This window comes from Zingiber officinale, chromosome 11A (assembly GCF_018446385.1).
Source record: "Zingiber officinale cultivar Zhangliang chromosome 11A, Zo_v1.1, whole genome shotgun sequence".
NCBI lineage: Eukaryota > Viridiplantae > Streptophyta > Magnoliopsida > Zingiberales > Zingiberaceae > Zingiber > Zingiber officinale.
Window position 1 is genome coordinate 29,158,867 of NC_056006.1, and position 20,217 is coordinate 29,179,083.

Consider the following 20,217-nt stretch of genomic DNA (forward strand, 5'->3'; position numbering starts at 1 on the left):
ATCAATCTAAATCTTGAACTCCAAGTTAGACTCACTCGATCAAATGAGCTCAACATCTAATGTTGACTCATTTAGGCATGGCCATGCGCTTAGTGGTCTCACTCTATCAAGAATAGCGATGTCGCTCCCGTCATATGGGAGGGATAGATCCCATCTACATCATTCGTTACATACCCAGTAATCGCCTTTATAGTCCACCCAGTTACGGGTGACGTTTGACGAAACTAAAGTACATAACTCCTTATGTAGGGATCCATGGTGACTTCAGGTCTAAGGACTAATAGTCATACTAATAGCCACATGAGAAAGTATATGACACTCATATAACGATCCATGATACTTTCTCATGGCGGGTCATTCAATATACATTCTCTAATGCATACCCATGTGTCATCTTGATATCTCTATATCCATGACTTGTGAGATCAAGTCATCGAGCTGACCTACATGCTAGTCTTATTGTATTAACATTGTCCCTGAATGCTAATACTCGACTAGGAATGATTTAGAGTAGTGTTCCCTATATCATCTCACTATCGATTCAACTAATCGATTGATATAGGTATGAACCTTCTACTCAAGGACGCTATTATACTTAGTCTATTTGGCACTAATATAAATAAGTATAATAACCAAACAAATGCCTTTATTAATATACAAGAATATGATATACATGAGTCCATACAATCATCAAATGATTGGCTCTAGAGCTCTAACTAACAATCTCCCACTAGCACTAGTGCCAATCAGTATAGGCTCTAAGGCCTAAAGACCTAGTGTGACCATCATGCTTTCTCTGTGCCAAAGCCTTGGTCAAGGGATCTGCGATGTTAGCCTCTGTAGGTACTCTGCAAATCTTCACATCTCCTCTATCGATAATCTCTCGAATGAGATGGAAGCGCCGTAGTATGTGTTTGGTGCGAGGTTCCTTCGCCTGTGCTATAGCTCCATTGTTGTCACAATAGAGCTCTGTGCGATACTAGGAACCACCCCAAGTTCGATGATGAACTTGCGGATCCAATGCTCCTCGGCCTCTGTCGTAGAATCACCTACTGTGTCCTGCTTCAACTCTTCCAGCTCACAAGCACCACCATTTAAGCAAAACACGAACCCTGATCGGTCTGGAAGCTAGCATCACTATAACCCTTTATAGCTAGCTCATCATTGCCTCCATATATCAAGAAATATTCTTTAGTCCTTCTTAAGTACTTAAGAATATTCTTGACCGCTATCCAGTGGATATCTGCTCGTCATGCTCAAAGCATCGAGACATCGTGAGTACATAGCATGGCATACATGATCGATCCTATGGCCGAGGCATAGGGATCTGATCCATGTGATCTCTCCTCTCTAGAAGAGGGACCTTGAGTCTTGAAGACTCACGCCATGTGACATCGACAGAACTGCATGGCAAACCGAAGGAGTACCTTGTCAATGTATGTACTCGACTTAGGCCAAGCAATCTCTTAGATCTATCTCTATAGATCGTATCCCTAGAATGCGGGATGCCTCACTAAGTCCTTCATTGAGAAGCAACTCCCTAGCCAGTCTTGATCAAGCATAGGATGTCCTTCCCAATGAGGGATGTCATCCACATACAATATGAGGAAGACAACTATGTCCCCTACAACCTTCTTGTAGACACAAGGTTCATCGTTCTTGATGAAACCAAACTGTTTGATCGCATCATCGAATCGAAGATTCCAGAGAAGCTTGCTTTAGTCCATAAATGGACCTATACAGCCTACTAGTATGTGTGGATCTACAAAACCCTCGGGTTGTGTCATGTACACATCTCGAGTAGGTTTCCATAACAAACGTTTTGACATCCATCCGCCATATCTCAAAGTCATGGTAGGCTGCAAAGCATGATCCGAATGGACTTAAACATTGCCACTGGAGAAAAGGTTTCATCATAGTCAATACCATGAATCGCTTGAAACCTTTAGCTACCAAGCGACCCTTATAGATAAGTCCATCCATGTCACTTTCTCTTAAAGACCCACTTGCACCCAATGGGTTTTACCCTTCGTGGATCAACCAAAGTCCATACTTGGTTGGTGTACATGGATTCTATCTGATCTCATGGCTTCTAGCCATTTCTTTAAATCTGGTCTCATCACAGCTTCTTGATAGGTGGTAGGCTCATCCTCTGAGCACAATGTCATCATGGTCGGACAAGGAAATGAGTATCTCTCAGTCGACGACGCATCTGCACCGCAAGAGGTATGTCTACTTGAACCGGTTGTTGTTCCTCAACTCCTTGTGGAACAACATCATCCACAACACTTTGTGGTTCCAGTTCAATTTCCATCGAGGCATCATGCTATTGTTCGCATCTTGAACTTCTTCAAGATCGAACGAGCTCCCACTAGTCTTTCTAGAAACAAACCTTTCTAGAAAGACCCCGCCTCACAACTACCTCAATGAAGGGCAGAAGTATCCCTTTAGCTGGGATATCCGATGAAAGCACTTATGGATTTGGGTTGTCTCGAGACTTGGCGCTACGGCAAGCCTCACAACCCCAAATCCTCATGAAATACACTTGGGCATCTCTCTCCATATCCTATATGGTGTCTTTATCGCGGCCTTTGATGGAACTCGGTTGAGTATGAAAGTCCGTGTCTAGAGCATATCCCCATAGATATGTCAGAAGATCTGTGTGACTCATCATAGATCGTACCATATCTAATAAGGTACGATTCCTCCTTTCGGATACACCATTCCACTGTGGTGTTCCAGGAGGAGTGAGTTGAGATAAAATCCCACACTTAGCTAAGTAGTCACGAAACTCATGGCTTAAGTATTCACCACCTCGATCTGATCGAAGTACCTTAATACTCTTGCCAAGCTGGTTCTGTACTTCATTCTTGAATTCTTTGAACTTTTCAAAGGATTCAGACTTATGTGTCATCAAGTATACATAACCGTATCTACTGAAATCATCAGTAAATGTGATGAAGTACCTATAACCGCCTCTAGCAGCAACATTGAAAGGGCCACATACATCACTATGTATAAGTCCTAACAAATCAGTTGCTCTCTCGCTATGCCCACTAAAGGGGGTCTTGGTCATCTTGCCTCGTAGGCATGACTCGCATATCTCATATGATTCTAAATCAAATGAGTCCAGCAAACCATCCTTATGGAGCTGGGATAAGCGCTTGTCATTTATATGACCTAAGCGACAGTGCTAGAGGTAAGTTTGGTTCAAGTCATTCGACTTGATCCTCTTGGTATTTATGTTATAGACAGGGCTCTCTAGGTCTAGAATGTAGAGTCCATTTATCAGAGGTGCACTACAATAGAACATATCGTTTAAAAGACGGAACAACATTTGTTCTTTATTATAAACGAGTATCCTCTCTTGTCCAAACAAGAAATATTATGTTCTTTGTCAAGGCAGGTACATAACAACAATCGCCTAATTCTAGTACTAGCCCGGAGGGCGGAGATAGATGATAAGTTCCTGACAGAATAGCAGCAACGCGTGCTCCATTGCCTACTCGTAGGTTTACCTCACCCTTCGTCAATGCCCTGCTATTCTTTAGCGCTTGTACATTAGTACAAATGTAAGCACATCCCGTATCTAATACCCACGATGAAGAAATAGAGAGGTTGACTTCTATAACATGTATACTGAAGTAGAAATCTTATTTATCTTCTTTTAAGATCTTCCAGGTATTCTTTGGAGTTCCTCTTCCAGTGCCTTGCTTGTCCTTGATATAGGTGACGAAGATGTTCAACCATATCGTAAGCGCCATCAACTCATGTTTTCAAGCTCAGAGTTCATGGTTGCGAGCATAAGACAAGACACATCTAGCGTCATCTTGATGCTTCTTGTAAGCATCTTGGTCCGCTCGTGGCGATGGCGGTGGAGGAGCCTCGAATGGGGCTGCTCAGGCGCACGGATTTCGTTCTTGGGTGAGAACTATTCTCGAGTTCCCCGCATCACCGGAGAAATTTGTCGTTGAGCTTGTCCTTCTCAGGCGGATCGCAGGAGAAAGTGTTCGATTTGACGTCATGGTTATCTACAACAGAAAAATTTGCAGAAATAAATATCATATTCTTTTAAAATCATTTAATTAGGCCTTTAATTAAACGATGCTCCCATTGAATTCTATAATTCTTGTGGGACAAGATCCACATCATACTAACCCTTGAGTTAGCTTTGGCTAATACGCCCAAGGCTTAGTATGATCGGTACGTAACGATTACCAATTACATCTCTATGCAACTCTTGTTTATAGAATCAATATCTGCATTTATATTAAAACTCGAGTTAGCTTTGGCAAATACGCCCGAGAGTTAATATAGATGTGATTTTGACCTATCTTTTCCAACCGTTGGAATAATGCCTATAGTTGACTCGATCCAACCGAGTAACTAGGAATACTCAATCTAATTGAGTTTGTATTCACCCATGCGTTGATAGGCGGGACCAAGATTGTCCCTCCGTACCCTACCAAGATAATATGTATTGCTCTGCTTTGGCAGATTCAACAATACATGTGATCGAGGTAGTGATAGGTATCACGGCACGGTTAGGCATTTAGAGTTGGTTCGATCTAGATCTAATCTAATCGAGAAGAATGCATCTTGTGCACGACTTAGATCTAATCTAATCGCAAGGGTGCATCATGTGCACGACTTAGATCTAATCTAATCGATAAGGCACTAATTAATTAATTAATTATTAAACATACATCAAATACATAATAATTAATTAATTAATCTATTTGTGATTTAGTCATGGCCCTACTACGATCTTCTCAAGCCAATGAGAAGATCGATTGGTCAACCTAGGGTCAACAGCTTCTCCAAGCGCCTCCCTTTGACCACCTTGTGTTGCTCGTGCCCGCCTTGGAACTCCGTCTCGTGTGGACCCTCCACCGGTCCAATTTATACATTACAATTTGAAACTCGAGTTACATTCGAGTCTAAATCTAATTTACAACAAGAAAATAAGAGAAGGCACGACGCGCAGGTCGCGAATATAATACAACACTCGCAAACACATAACGGCACGCAGGCCGTATTATGAATTACAACACAATCAATCATATTGGGCTTTGGGCCATGACTATCACAAATTAATATATAATTCAAAATTATATATTTTTCATAATTTTCTGTAATTTTAAAATTAATTTTTACAATTTTTACGAGTAAAATTTCCCGGCGGACTCGTTTAGCGGTTTTGCCAATCGCTGAACGGATCCTTGTGGGCCAGGAGCTTCGCTCCTACCGCGATCTAACCATCGCGAGGTTCCATTGCGATCCTACAGCGCCTAAAACCGCTGTCCCAAAATGATTTGGGCCGAGACATTGCCGCTTTGGAAAAATCTTCCCCGGTGGTTCGTTTTAGCGATTTGTGCAATCATGAGCAAATCCCTCATGGGTTAGGGCAGTACCCTACCCACGATCTAACCATCGTGAGTTGCTCTTTTGCGATCTAATGACACCCAAGCCCGCTGTCCCAAAACAATTTGAGACGAAACCTTTGGAAAAATCTTCCCGGTGGTCCCGATTAGCAAGTGCCGAGACACTTGTGCTTCGCTTCTACAGAAAAATTACCCATAAAAACTATAAAAACTTAAATTTACAGAAAATTCACAAAATGTTTAGTTTTCATAAAACCAAAAAATAAAACTCGTATTCGCCTTGCACGTGGCTCTGATACCACTGTTGGGTTTTTCGGGCCGCGAAAACCGCTTTTCGCGTCGCGGAAACCCCGAATCGCCCAAGCCACGGATCTCGTGCAAGGTAAAACCGAACGAAAATACGAGTACGAGTTTGAAAACGTTAATCTACAGTAGATCTACATAAGGATAAACCATTTATACCTTTGATGCGATGCCCTTCGCGTTCCCGCTCGTCCAAATGATGCCGGATCTCAAGACCGTCAAGCGCCGGTCCTCTAGAAGTATCCACACGGACACACTAGATGGAAATGACCAAAAAAAACCAAGGTGTGCTAGCACCTATGTGGTTCGGCCAAGGGAGGAGAGGGAGAGGGAGAGCTTGAGAGGGAGAAGGAGGAAGATGCACACAAGTGAATGAAAAATGAATTTTTCACCCAAAAAACCAAGTGGCCGGCCACTTTTCAAAATTCACATTAATTGCATTAATTGCAATTAATATGAAACCATAAAATCACATTAATTGCATTAATTGCAATTAATATGAAACCATTAAGAGAGCGGCTTTGTAACTTCCATGAGGTGGTACCCATGATGATGTGGAACATCATTATTGGTCCACCTAATGCCAACTCACCAATGAGGTGGCAAAAAGGTCAAGTCAAAATTGACCTTTGGTCTTCCTTCTCAAGTCAAGTCAAACTTGACTCAATCTCTACCATGGTGGATCTAATCCAACCATTTGATTCGAGCCAATTTAATATAATGAATCTAATTCATTAAATTAAATTGATTCAATGAGTCAAAATCTAAATTAGACGATTTAGACTCATTTAACACATGAATCAACTTGAGTCGAACTCAAGTTAGCCCAATTAGGATTACTCTTAATCCAATTTGATTCATCAAATGAATCTAATCCTCTTGGTTCATCATATGAACCTAATCTCCACCTAATTGTCCTAAGTGTGTGACCCTATAGGTTCTTGTAACGTTGGCAATGCCCTAAACCCATTTAGGAGCATAAGTAATGAGCGGTATCTAGCAACACATCATTACTACCCAAGTTACAAGAATGTCGAGATCCGACATCACCTTGTGACTACCAATTGTGACTACTCACAAAATAATGACAAGTGTCCTTCTATCCTAGACATCTAGATTGATCAATATGAGGCATAGACCGTGTCATCCTCTAATCAATCTAAATCTTGAACCCAAGTTAGACTCACTCGATCAAATGAGCTCAACATCTAATGTTGACTCATTTGGGCATAGCCATGCGCTTAGTGGTCTCACTCTATCAAGAATAGCGATGTCGCTCCCGTCATAGAGGGAGGATAGATCCCATCTACATCACCACATCCCTCATAATTGGTTACATACCGAATTGCCTTTATAGTCCACCCGGCTTCTACGGGTGACTGCCAAAGTACATAACTCCTTATGTAGGGATCCATGGTGACTTCAGGTCTAAGGACTAATAGTCATACTAATAGCCACATGAGAAAGTATATGACACTCATATAACGATCCATGATACTTTTTCATGGCGGGTCATTCAATATACATTCTCTAATGCATACCCATGTGTCAGCTTGATATCTCTATATCCATGACTTATGAGATCAAGTCATCGAGCTGACCTACATGCTAGTCTTATTGTATTAACATTGTCCCTGAATGCTAATACTCGACTAGGAATGATTTAGAGTAGTGTTCCCTATATCATCTCACTATCGATTCAACTAATCGATTGATATAGGTATGAACCTTCTACTCAAGACCGCTATTATACTTAGTCTATTTGGCACTAATATAAATAAGTATAATAACCAAACAAATGCCTTTATTAATATACAAGAATATGATATACATGAGTCCATACAATCATCAAATGATTGGCTCTAGGGCTCTAACTAACAGTTTCTTACTAAGCGAAAGCTTATAGATACTTCTTTTCCTTATACTGCAGATAAAGGTAAAGGAAAGATGGACTAGCGGAGGCTGGAGGTCAATGCAATGATGAAGATGTGTGTGGAAGGAACCTGGAGTAGAGATCTTGGAGAAACTAGCAAACTAACACTTTAGATTTATATCATGTTGATTTCCGCATTTTTAGTTGTTTTGATGCATGAATTATGAAAGACCTGTTTAGATTGTTAGTAATCATGCTTAGAATGTCATTTAAATGTTGTTAGAATGTTTGGTATGGGGTTTAGAATTATTGTAGGTGATTTTGGCACGAACAAGTGCTGAAATTAGACCTTTTGTCGAAATCTCGAGGAATGAAGGTGATCACCGAGGATCTCCAATCTCGATCAACCGATCGATCGACTCGCTCCGGCTGAGCCGATGAACCAATGATCGTCGACCGAGTCGTGAGCGGAATGGTCGAGCACCGTCCCGAGTCTGGATCGATCATCCTCGATTGATCATCGATTGAACCGATGGATCGATCCGATCGATCGATCGATCGGCCGATCGATCGGCATCGATCACGGATCGATCCAACCTCCGGTAGTAGATAGATGGTCGATAGATCAATGGATCGACTTATTCCAATCGATCCGTGGATCGGTCGGTCAGATATCAATCTAAGTCCGCCTTGGCCATGGGGAAGGTAAAACATGTTATGAATGGTTAGTTTACCTCCCTTAGCATGTATAAAACCAAGAAATGTTAGTAGTGGAGTAGGATTTTAATTATTCGCCTTCCACATCTAGATTTAATAATGGTTGGGAATAGTTTGTAAAAAGATAATCAGAAGCGATCGGCACCCTAGTAGTAGAAGGCGGGTCGTTACATTAAGCGACTCCTACTCCAAGATCCATGCCCTTTGAACCTATCGACGGATAATTCACTATCAAGTCATAATTGAATACACAAATCGAAGAAAAAACTGTAACAACACCTACACTTACTTTTTCTTTACACAATAATTAACTGTAAACAAAATGTTACCCAATACTTAGATGGAGATCTGAATGCACTCGTACCTTGGTGTTGGTCCGTCTACAGTTGGGTATAGCAGTGTCGCAACACAGCAGTAGGACGATGTCGGAGCAACTAGACAATTAAGGATTAGCATAGAAGATTGATATTTTTTTCTTGGATATCTAACCTCCTTTTATAGATGAACCTGTTCTTATTAGATCCATTGAATTCGAGATAAACTTTCCGTCTTTGGATCTTACAGATAATTTTATAGAGAAAACTAATTAAATAATTCAGATCTTATCCATTGCTTCAATTCGGTATGATTTGGTTCAGTTCGATTTGGTCTAGTTTAGTTCGGTCTGGTCTGATCCGATTCGGTCTAGTTTGATTCACTCCATCCACTTGAGGCACCTCCAATCACTAGTTCGACACAACAATCTTTCGAATCCCATATCTTTTGACTCTATACTCGAAATCAGGCTCTGTCAATGGCCACACGTGCAGAATTTGAAGATCTGTATATGTATCTACAACACAGAGTTTTATAAGTTAGTTCCCGTCTTACCAAGACTAGGATCTAGTCATGGACTCAACTTAAACTTCTAAAATGGATCTAAGCTGGACTAGTGCCTACAGTCCCACTGGGACTCGTCCTCACTGGATCACTCTCCTCCAGTTGACTTACCTCACTTTCCATTTGTAGTCTCTTGACTTACCTCTTGACCGACCAGGTCTTCCTGCCAAAATCACACATTCGGACATCAGACAATAGTCTAACATTGAACATCCCGACTGGACTTCAGCCAGCTGTCAAGTCCTATAGACGTAGCTAAATTGCACATCTAGATTTCATCCTGGTGCCAGGTCCTCTAGACTCGTCAATTCCTGCACACTCGGTAAAGAAAGTTAGACAGACATAATATCTACCTTTAAACTATATGTCATTCATAAAAACCTAAGTTTGATCATTGGTGTTTACTGCACAAGCAGAAATCTCGTACAAGCTCACAGCAAGAAAAATACAACAAGAACAAGGAAATGAGTACACAAATACAATGAGAACCTTGCTTGCTTTCTTCTTCCTTTGAAACACCTCTTGTAGACTCAGAAGTATAGCAACACTTCGCCCTCAATCGTCCAAGAACTAGCGGTGAAGAGTGGAGAAGAAGAGATGCATTTGAATCTTCACAAAAGCCTTTATATCGCATGGATTATGGCTCCCAATCGATTAACCTTACTTCCAATTGATTGTCACATTAAATTCGAGAAAACCCAACCGTCCAAACATCGTAATGGCTCTTTTCTTCTTCTCCCAATCGATTACCTAATCGATTAAGATAGCCTCAATTGATCACCTGATCGATTTAGAAGCCCACTATTTGCTCGCAAATTCCTCTCAATCGTTTACCTAATTGATTAAACTCCTTGCGACAAAACAACTCCCCAATCGATCAACCCAATTGATTGGAGAGAGATGAATCGATTGGCTAATCGATTCAGTACCTCTTTGTGCTTGCAATTTAGACTCCCAAACGATTAGTCAATCGATTGGTAAAAGCTTAATTGATTATCCCAATCGATTTAGGCCTTCTCTTCTCTCACGACAACCAGCTCCCAGCTGATCGATTGGGAAGAGCTTAATCAATTGCTCCAATCAATTAGCTTAGGGTCAATCGATTGTCCAACCCTAACTTGCATGATCAAGTTTAGGGTTTCCTTACCCAACAACTGGTTAATCGTAATCTGTTAGGATTTCTTCACCAAGGGTCAATTTTGACCAACTTGGACTTTGCATCTCGTGCCGACTTTCCATTGGACTTCCGATCACCAAGTACGGTCCTTCTTGATTCACTTGAATTTTTCTTTTATCTAACCATAGTTAGGACTTTCCTTTGCCAACATGCGATCCTCCTTGACCCACTTAAATTTTTCTTTACCTAACCGCAGTTAGAACTTTCCTTTGTCAACATGTAGTCCTCCTTGACCCACTTGGATTTTTCTTTTCCAATGTGCGACCCTCCTTGAACCATTTAGACTTTCTTTTACCAATGTACGATTCTCCTTGATCCACTTGAACTTTTCTTTACCTAACCTCCGAGTTAGGACTTTGTCTTGCCTAACCTCTAGTTAGGACTTTGTCCTTATCAAATTCTCGAGCTAGGACTTTACCTTGCCTAACCTCCAGTTAGGGCTTTCCAGTTAACTATCCAGTTCTTCATAATCTACTTGACTCTCATCTCACATATCATCAAATATTCGATCAAACTTGACCTATTTGACCTCTTTTTAGATATTGTCCAAACATCAAAACTCAAGCTTGAATCCAATTGAGCTTAGTCAAACTTGTGAATCTTGACCCGAGTATGATTGCACTAACAATCTCCCAACATTGATTTCATTAAACCATCTTCACCTTGGTGTTATTTTTGTTAAAGATTACTATTTTGGTGATCCAAAGATGAAATATCAAGAGATTTGGTCCAATAGGTTTCTTTTGCTCTCCTATCTCACTATGCTAAAAACATTCTTGATTAACAACCCTTATCAGTTTACAAGAAATTGTTTAAAAATTTTATTATTTTAAATTCGGCATAGTATTATATTTAGACTTAAATATCTCTGATTTACTGTAGCACAACTCCAATAGCTTTCTTGTACTTTCTTGATCTTGTTCACACTAAAATTTCAAATTTTTAGAAGCACCTAACCATTTGATGGAATTAGATAAGTCAGTTCCAATCTAAACTTTATCCGATAGTTTTCTTTCACTCTTCCCTTCTCACTATGCTTAAAAACTCCTGCTTCACACCTATCAGTTTAGAAAAATTATTTTAAAAATTCAACATTTGTTACTTTTAGTACAATATAATATCTGATCTTAGACATTTCTGATTTACTCTAGGACAATACTGACAATACTAATAGTTTCCTTACATTCTCCTGATCTGTACCCATGCTAAAGTTTTAAAATTTCAAAAGCATCTAAACCATTAATGAGTTTTTGAACAAAACTCATTAATAGATCTAGATAAGTCAATTTCAATCCAAAAGTTATCTAATAGATTCTTTTCACTTTCCTGAGTTTTATTATGCTAAAATAAATTGATTCATGACCACAATTTGTTTAGAGAAATTATTTAAAAGATTCAACCTTCTTTTCTTTTGCTACAATGCCATATTTGAATGTATACACCTTTGATTTACTTTAAAACAACACCAAAAACTTTCTTACTCTCTCTTGATCTTATATCAATATTAGGATTTTAGAAGCATTTAAGCAATTAATGAATTTTTGACTAAAACTCATTGATGAACTTAAATAAGTTAGACTCAATCCAAATTTGATCCATTAGATTCCTTACATTCCCTTGAGTATCACCAGGCTCCAAAACTCTTAACTCATGACCCTCATCGATTTAGAGAAATTATTTTAAAAATTCTATCTTTTTTATTTTTGACCTTTGCAATGAGTTTTGGGAAAAATATTGATGACTTAAATATCTATAAAATCTTGAAATTTTAACAGGAGAGTATAAGGAAGCTATTCGTGCTATTTTAGAATAAATCAAAAGTGTCTAGGTCAAGATATGACATTGTACTAAAAGTAAAGAAGATTGAATTTTTTAAATAATTTTTCTAAATAAAAAAAAATCATGAATCAAGAGTTTTTTTTTAGCATGGTGAGACTTAGAATAGTGAAAAAAAAACATTAGATAAAGTTTGAAATGAAACTAACTTATCTAGGACCATTAATGAGTTTTAGTAGACCAAAACTCATTAATGGTTTCAATGCTTCCAAAATTTTGAATCAAAACTTATTAATAGTTTAAATTCTTTTAAACTTTTAGTATGGATAGGATCTATAGAATGCAAGGAAACTATTGGTGTTGTCTTAGAGTAAATCCAATGTGTTTAAGTCAAAATATGCCAAAATAAAGACATGTCTTGAATTAAGAGTTTTTGAGCATAGTGAGACTTAAGAGAATAAATCCATCAATGAGTTTTGGTCAAAATTCATTGATTACTTAGATGCCTCTAAAAAGTTAAAATTTCAACATAGACAAGAATATAAGAGTGTAAGGAAGCTATTGGTGTTGTCTTAGAGTAATAAGAGGTGTTTAAGCCCAAATATGATATTGTGTCAAAAAATAAAATGTGAATTTTTTAAACAATTTTTCTAAACTAATAGAGGTCATGAATTAAAAAATTTAAGTTTGGTGAGAATTAGGAGAGTAAAAAAAATCTATTAGATCGAATTTCTTGATATTTTATCCTTAGATCATTAAGGTGGTGATTCTTTGATGCTTTGTCGAAATTAGCATCAAGGTGATGATATTTTGATGAAGTCAACACCAAAATGATGATATTTTGAAAAAAAAACACCAAAGTGGTGTTGTGACAAAATAAATACCAAAATTATGATATTTTGAAAAAAAATAACACTAAGATGCATTACAGAAACCAGTAAAATAACAATGAATTATTAGCGACGAATTTAAAATCCGTAGCTAAATATCACTTTTGCGACAAAAATGCTAGTTGTTGCAAATAAAAATATATATCAAGTTTCTCAAAAAAAATCAAACTGTTAGCAACAAATTAAAAAAATTATGCCATGAAACGTAATGATTAGTGACGATATATACTGATAACGTCACTAATCTTTATCTAGGCGACGAATTAGCGTAATTGGTCGCCAAAGTTCACGAATTAAAATCCTAAACCTACGTCATGGGGTCATTTTAAGTGCAGATTAGCGTGAATTATTGTTAATACGCCGCTAAATCTAACGATTAGAGACGAAATCTACTTAAATAGTCACTAATTGTTAGGTTGGCGACGAACAGTGTAAGTTGTCGCTAACCTTTCCTGATCTCCTCCCCTTCTCTTGCTCTACATTATGCTCTGGCAACTCCGCAACTCCGACAAATTTTCCTCTCCCTCTCCTGACTCCGTCTTTCTTCTTCTTCTCCTTGTTCTCTGCTTCGACGACTCAGACAAATCTTCCTCTCTTGCTCCCGATGCTGTCGTTCTTCGCCTTCTCCCTACTCCGGCAACTCCGGGCTTCCTATTCCGACCCTCCTCCAAATCTTTTCTCGCACAGTAGAAGTTTTTTTATGTATTATTTCAATATTTTTAATTACTTATTTTGATAGTTAGGTAATAATTTTAGATATATTTTGATAGTTAGATGATGATTTTAGGATTATTGTGATGGATAATTTTAGGGATATTTTGATATTTAGATGATGATTTCAAGGTTACTCTTCCTATAGTATTTTCAATATTTTTAACCATAATTTTAGGATAATTTTGATATTTAGATATAAATTTTAAAGATGTTTTGATACTTAGACGATGCCTTTAGGGTTTTTTTATGGTTAGATGGTAATTTTTGAGTTATTTTGATCTTTAGATTATAATTTTAGAGTTATTCTTTCTCTAGTATTTTTAATATTTTTAATCATAATTTTAGGATTAGTTTGATACTTAGATGATAATTTTAGATATTTTTTTTATACTTAGATGATGACTTTAGAGTTATTCTGATTCTTATAAGAATTAGTTGTTAAATAATAGGATTTCTTTTATATGATATAAGAGTTAGTCTACTGATAAATATCAATCCCCTCAAAAGTGAGAATTGGATACACCTTGTTCAATAGAAGGAAAGTAGAACATCACCTAATAGAATTTAGGGCTCTTGCTACATTCCTATAGAAGGTTTTGTCAGCCAAGCACTAGCAAAGAGATGGGCCTAGGTTGAAGCTTTGGGCATGAAAGTGATTGTCTTATTAGAGCAAGGTAATGAATGCCATAGAATGAGGGTCTGTGTGAGGGTGACTAAAGTTTCCCATGGTATTTTCTTGTAAAGTCTAAGCCGCATGGATTCTAAGAACCATATAGGAATTCGTATATAGGAAATACAAGAATATATGAGTATAAATCTTCATTTCATCGAGAACATGACATAACATAAGAAAATATAATAGACAAAGAACATGATTGAAGAGTCATGTCCTTGTCTTTAGCGTCGTCAGCTTGATCCCTATTGAAGAAGAAGAAGAAGAAATGGAAGCAAACGAGGACGATCTTCCAAGGGACTTAGGGGATGACAGTGCAAAAAAATTTCTTGTCAATGGGGAACAAAAAACTAGGTTAAGATTCTTTCCTAAATCCTTGGGGACCTCCCCTTATATAGGCAATCAATCTGTTATCAGCCCATAAATGATAACAGATTGAACTAAAAGGTTCTATACATTCAACCCACATCCAATTACCCGAAACCCACTAAACATAAGTTAGATCACTTTAAAGGGTTCGAATCATGTTCACATGTGCAACTTACTAATAAGCCTACCTAATAGAGAGATAATTATATCCAACAATCTCTCACTTGGGCTATATGTGAGTTGTATGTGAAATACAAGTAAAACTTTAATTGAAATCAAACTTTATGGGTACAAGATACCCCTATAAATTGTAACGACTACCCTTCTTACTACTACTACTCTCTAAGGGTGACCGTTACTTAACTACTAACTCTACTTAACCGGTATGATTGAAATCATGAGAGTCTCTACCGAAAAATTTCGGCAGAGTCTCCCCTGTACCGGTGACCTTAAACTGAGATACAAACATAATATACATCAGCCACAGGTGGATGGAACATATATCAAACACACAAAAGAAATAACATCACCACGCAGTTTAATAAAATCAAATCATGTAAGTAATGAATAGCGGAAACAAAATACAATACAGCTTCTTACTCCAACACTTTCTTATCAACCTATATACAGAATTTATCTAACAAATTCTTAAACTAAGTCCCAAGACTTCCATAGTCCTGGCATCACACACCATCCGCGCCACCTTGTCGCCTTCCTTTGCTATAGCTTCTCTTTTCCTGTATCTGCAGTAAGAGGAAATGCAAACTATAAGCAAAATACTTAGTAAGCGCTATCTAACTCACAAAATCTCGATATGCATGTACATATATCTATAACATGATCTAAATGATTACTTATTGAAGACTACTTATGCTCATCTAATAATAAAGGAATCAAACAGGCTAAAATGCTAAACATGTAAAGCTACTCATGCTCTTCTAATAGTAAAGAACAGTAAGCTAATCTAAATAACATGCTAGCATAAAAGAAAACTCAACTTGCTGCTTTTAAAATAAAATGAAACTTATTTCATTTGTTCTAAACTTATTCTTTTATTTCACTTGTTTAAAAACTTCTTTTTTAATACTTTTATACTTATGTAAAACTTACTTTACTTGTTCAAAAACTTATACTTATAATACTTCAAAATAATAATCAACTTTCTTCTTGGGCCCGACAACTGTACTTGCTATGCGCGCATCCCTAACTAGACCCAAGGTAGCTAGTCCCGAATCTAGTAGGGTTTACTATTGTAACGACCCGACCCATTTGGCGGCCCATTTGGCAACCCTCGGATCGTCGACCGTCGACCGTCGACCGTCGACCGTCGACCGTACCGTTACTACTAGGTTATCTAAACCTAGGGACGACTATGGGAGCCCAATCCAAGGACAACTGAGAGTCCAACACAGTGCCACTAATAAAAGTAAAATACTTGTTATCTTTTAATACTTCTAATATATAATGTCTCGGCATTTTAACAAGCACCTTGTGTGCTAAAAATCCCTAAAGTCTTGACTTTGGGATCTACTTAAGGTCTTGGCCTTTTTCTTACTTTTCTTTATCTTTCTTATACTTGTTAATACTTCTGAAAGAACGCTTCTTTAAAAAGAAACTGAAATGTAAACGCTTAAACAACCTAGAATTGAATGCTTAAACAAACTGAAATCGAATACTCAAACAAACTAAATTGAATGCTATAACAACAGAAGCTGCTGTGCTTGAGAAGTTTCAAAACTGCAGTTTAAACATAAATAAATCTGCATACTATGCTAATCAAAATTTTGCATGTTAAGCTAACAGAAATCTGCACTACAAGTTTCACAAAAAATCTGCACTATAAACTTAATTAAAAATCTGCACTATAAGCTTAATTAAAATCTGCACTATAAGCTTACATCAAAAATCTGCACTATAAGCTTACATAAAAAATCTGCATTATAAACTTAATTAAAATCTGCACTATAGGCTTAATTAAAATCTGCACTATAAGCTTAAATAAAAATATGCACTATAAGCTTAATTAAAATCTGCACTATAGGCTTAATTAAAATCTGCACTATAAGTTTAATTAAAATCTGCACTATAAGCTTACATAAAAATCTGCATATGAGCTTAATTAAAATTTACACTATAAGCTTAAGTAAAAATCTGCACTATAAGCTTAATTAAAATCTGCACCAAAAGCTTAATTAAAATCTGCACTATAAGCTTAAGTAAAAATCTGCACCTATAAGCTTAATCAAAATCTGCACTATAAGCTTAATTAAAATCTGCATTATAGGCTTAATTAAAATCTGCACTATAAGCTTACATAAAAATCTGCATATGAGCTTAATTAAAATCTGCACTATAAGCTGTAAAATACTGGAAATAGGCGAATATTAATAAGGGATTTTTCCGAAATTTTTAGAAATTTTTCGAGAATATTTCGGAGCTCGTATAGACGAGTTAACGGGGATGATAACGGGGCCGGAGAAAGCCTATTTAGGCTACCCATTTAAGCGAGGGAAAGTTTATTTCTTAAATTCCTTTTTCTTTTCTTCTTCTTTTTATTTTCTTTCCTCGCCGTTTCCCTCATTCCCTGCCGAAGCTTTTGCCCGAGTCTTCTTTCCCCGCGTGGTCGTGCCCTAACCGGCGTCGCGGCGGTTTTTTCCCCCCTTCGGTACAAAAGCCGAGCGATTTTCCTCCTTCTCTTCTCCTTCCCGAGCCGAGACCCCCCCCTTTTATTTTTTTCTTCCTCCTCGCCGAGCGACGGCGATTTCTTCCTCTGCCGAGGCTGTGTTGTTGCCGTCCACTGCGGAACCACACCCGACGGCGCCGACACCCCAGGAGCTCTACTCTAGCGCCGGCCCGCCACCGGTGCCCTATCCTCAGTCGCGACACCCATCTCTTCAGCGACATCCGAGCACAGCCGACCATCGCTGGAGATTTCTTGCTTACGTGCCCTAGTCTCCAGCCGATGATTTTCATCTTCTTCTTTTCTGCACCCGAGCCTTTGTCCTTGCACAAGAAACTGTGCCCTAACCAAATTTCAGAGGTAAGTGATATACCAAATTGTAGTTGGGTTTGATATCTATGTTTGATCTTGATCCTCTTCTTGGTTCTATTTTTAGCCACGGTTGGGAGTTGTGAGGTAGAGGGAAACTGTGTTGTGAAGAAATCTGGCCAGCAACACTGATCCAGTAGGGAAGTCAGCGATATACAAGGGTAAGTGTATGGCAGAAGTGGTGGATTAAAAGATTAAATTGTTGTTTGCGTTTTAGGGTTAATTGTGTTGTTGATCAGTCATTTCCATCTTGTGCCAGCCTACCTAGTTGTCAACAGCAACACTCCCTGTGACTATGGATCAAGAAACAACAGGCTGTGAGTTTGAGGTAAGAATTAGGATTTTTGGACTTCGTTGTAGAGGATTTCTAGTTGTGTTAGCATTATATGTTAATTTGGATTCATGTGTAGGTTTCAATTGAAACTGAATAGTGGAATGGTTAAGGTTAAATAAAACTAATCCTAGTTAGCTTGAGTTATATTTTTGATTAGGGTTTTACCCAAATTTTAGGGTTAGAGGTTGTATTTAGCTATTTATGTGAAATGTAGCTAAATAAAAAGATTTATTGTTTGACACAGGACTTTGACGCGAGACGAGTATCTCGGAGTCAGATTTAGACCTTTTCGATTGGAGGCGGGTACTTTTGATTATTTGTCTTTGATATGCTTAGTAATGAAAATAATATGTTGCATTAATTGTGTTTCATATTTGTTTCGGTTAATCACTGCCCAATACATGTTACCTGTTTGATTGCATCTCTTATAGATCTTGTACCTGATTTATCATGCTCACGGGTAGTGATATAACCATGTTTTACCATGTCAGGACCTAGATTTGATACCTTATTTGATCAGTATACCTTGATATGATTTATTCACTATGGTGCCCATTGTTATATGCCCAGAGGTTGGTTTAGTATATTACCATGCTTAGTGACATGCACAATTTGCATGATCGCATGCTGTGCAATAGATTGCTCCATTATTGTCGAGCACTTTGCCGCCATCACTCGGGCCAGACGCCTGGGTAGCGTGACACACGGGTAGCACGCCGCGACTCTTCCTGCTCCGCTGATCCGCCTGGGGTAGTGTGACGCAGCAGCACGTTAGAGATTCGTCCCGTCATAGCGCATCGAGATGAGAGCACGCCCCCATTTATGATTTGGGGTAGAGTACGATGTACTCGACAAAGATCCCGTCCACTCGATCACCATCGTGAGTAGTGTTGCCGAGTGCACGGTTGTCACAGCCACTTGGTCCCACTTTTGTTGTGAGTTGGTCGACTGGCGTCGGGTGACCATGACATTGGCATCATATGCATGATGTATTTATTGTTTGTGATTGTTTCATTTATATGCATATTGTTTGGATACCTATGTTTGACATGCATGGTCTTCTATACCTTTCGGATTGTTTGTCCTTATACCGGGTCCTGGTTAGTACAGATTCTCCCTGTCTTCTTTGGTTTGCATTTACCTTTATCTTTATCGGAGACCCATGATTAGTGCTAGGTGTTATTTCTTTACTTTGCATATCAACTGTACCTGCTGAGTGTTGGACTCACCCCGCCTCCATTGTTGTTATTTTCAGGTTGATGCTGTCAGGAGGGAGTTCCAGTCGCTAGTCCTCACTGCACGTAGTGCTGGTCCCTGCAGACCTCGAGGATATGTTTGGTTTTCTTTGGTTTCTTTTCTGTGCTAGACTGTTTTGAACATGATATGTTTTGGATTATTCTACTTATGGATATTGTATGGATTTTATTATTGCGATGGATTTGGATTTGGATTTTATTCTACTACATGCCTGCCGGGATGGCAGAAGAGGTGAGTTCGTCGGATTTGAGCTTTACGAGTGTAGTGGAGTAGGGTGGATTTCGAGTCAGAGTATTATTTTATTGTTTAATTATCTTGACTGCGTGGTTGTGACAGCCAGAGGCTGAATAGATTATATATAACTGCGTGGTGATGTTTTATTTTGTTGTTATTATTCCAGCCGCCTGTGACTGAGGTATTTATGAGATGTAGAAAGTTTCGATTGTCCAACAGGGAGATGTCGAAATTTTCTAGACTCCTCCGGGCGTGACAATTTAGTGGTATCGAGCGGTTTACGATCTGTTTTTGGTGTTCTTGATGATTTATCGGATACCTGTTGGTATTCTGGATATTTGGTTAGCCAAGTTTGCGAGTCAAACTGGGCATTATCGGATTTTCGATATGGTTATGTTTCAGATTTCCGTTTCGGATTTATTTGGATTTCCGGCGATATGTACGTTCGGAATTTTGAGGTCAAATTGGGGACTGGACAGCGACGGAACATCTCCAGACGACAAATAGGTATGCTGTTATTTTATGTTTGTTATATTGGTATTGATATCTGTAATTTAATTTAACAAATATGAGATGATCTACTCATAT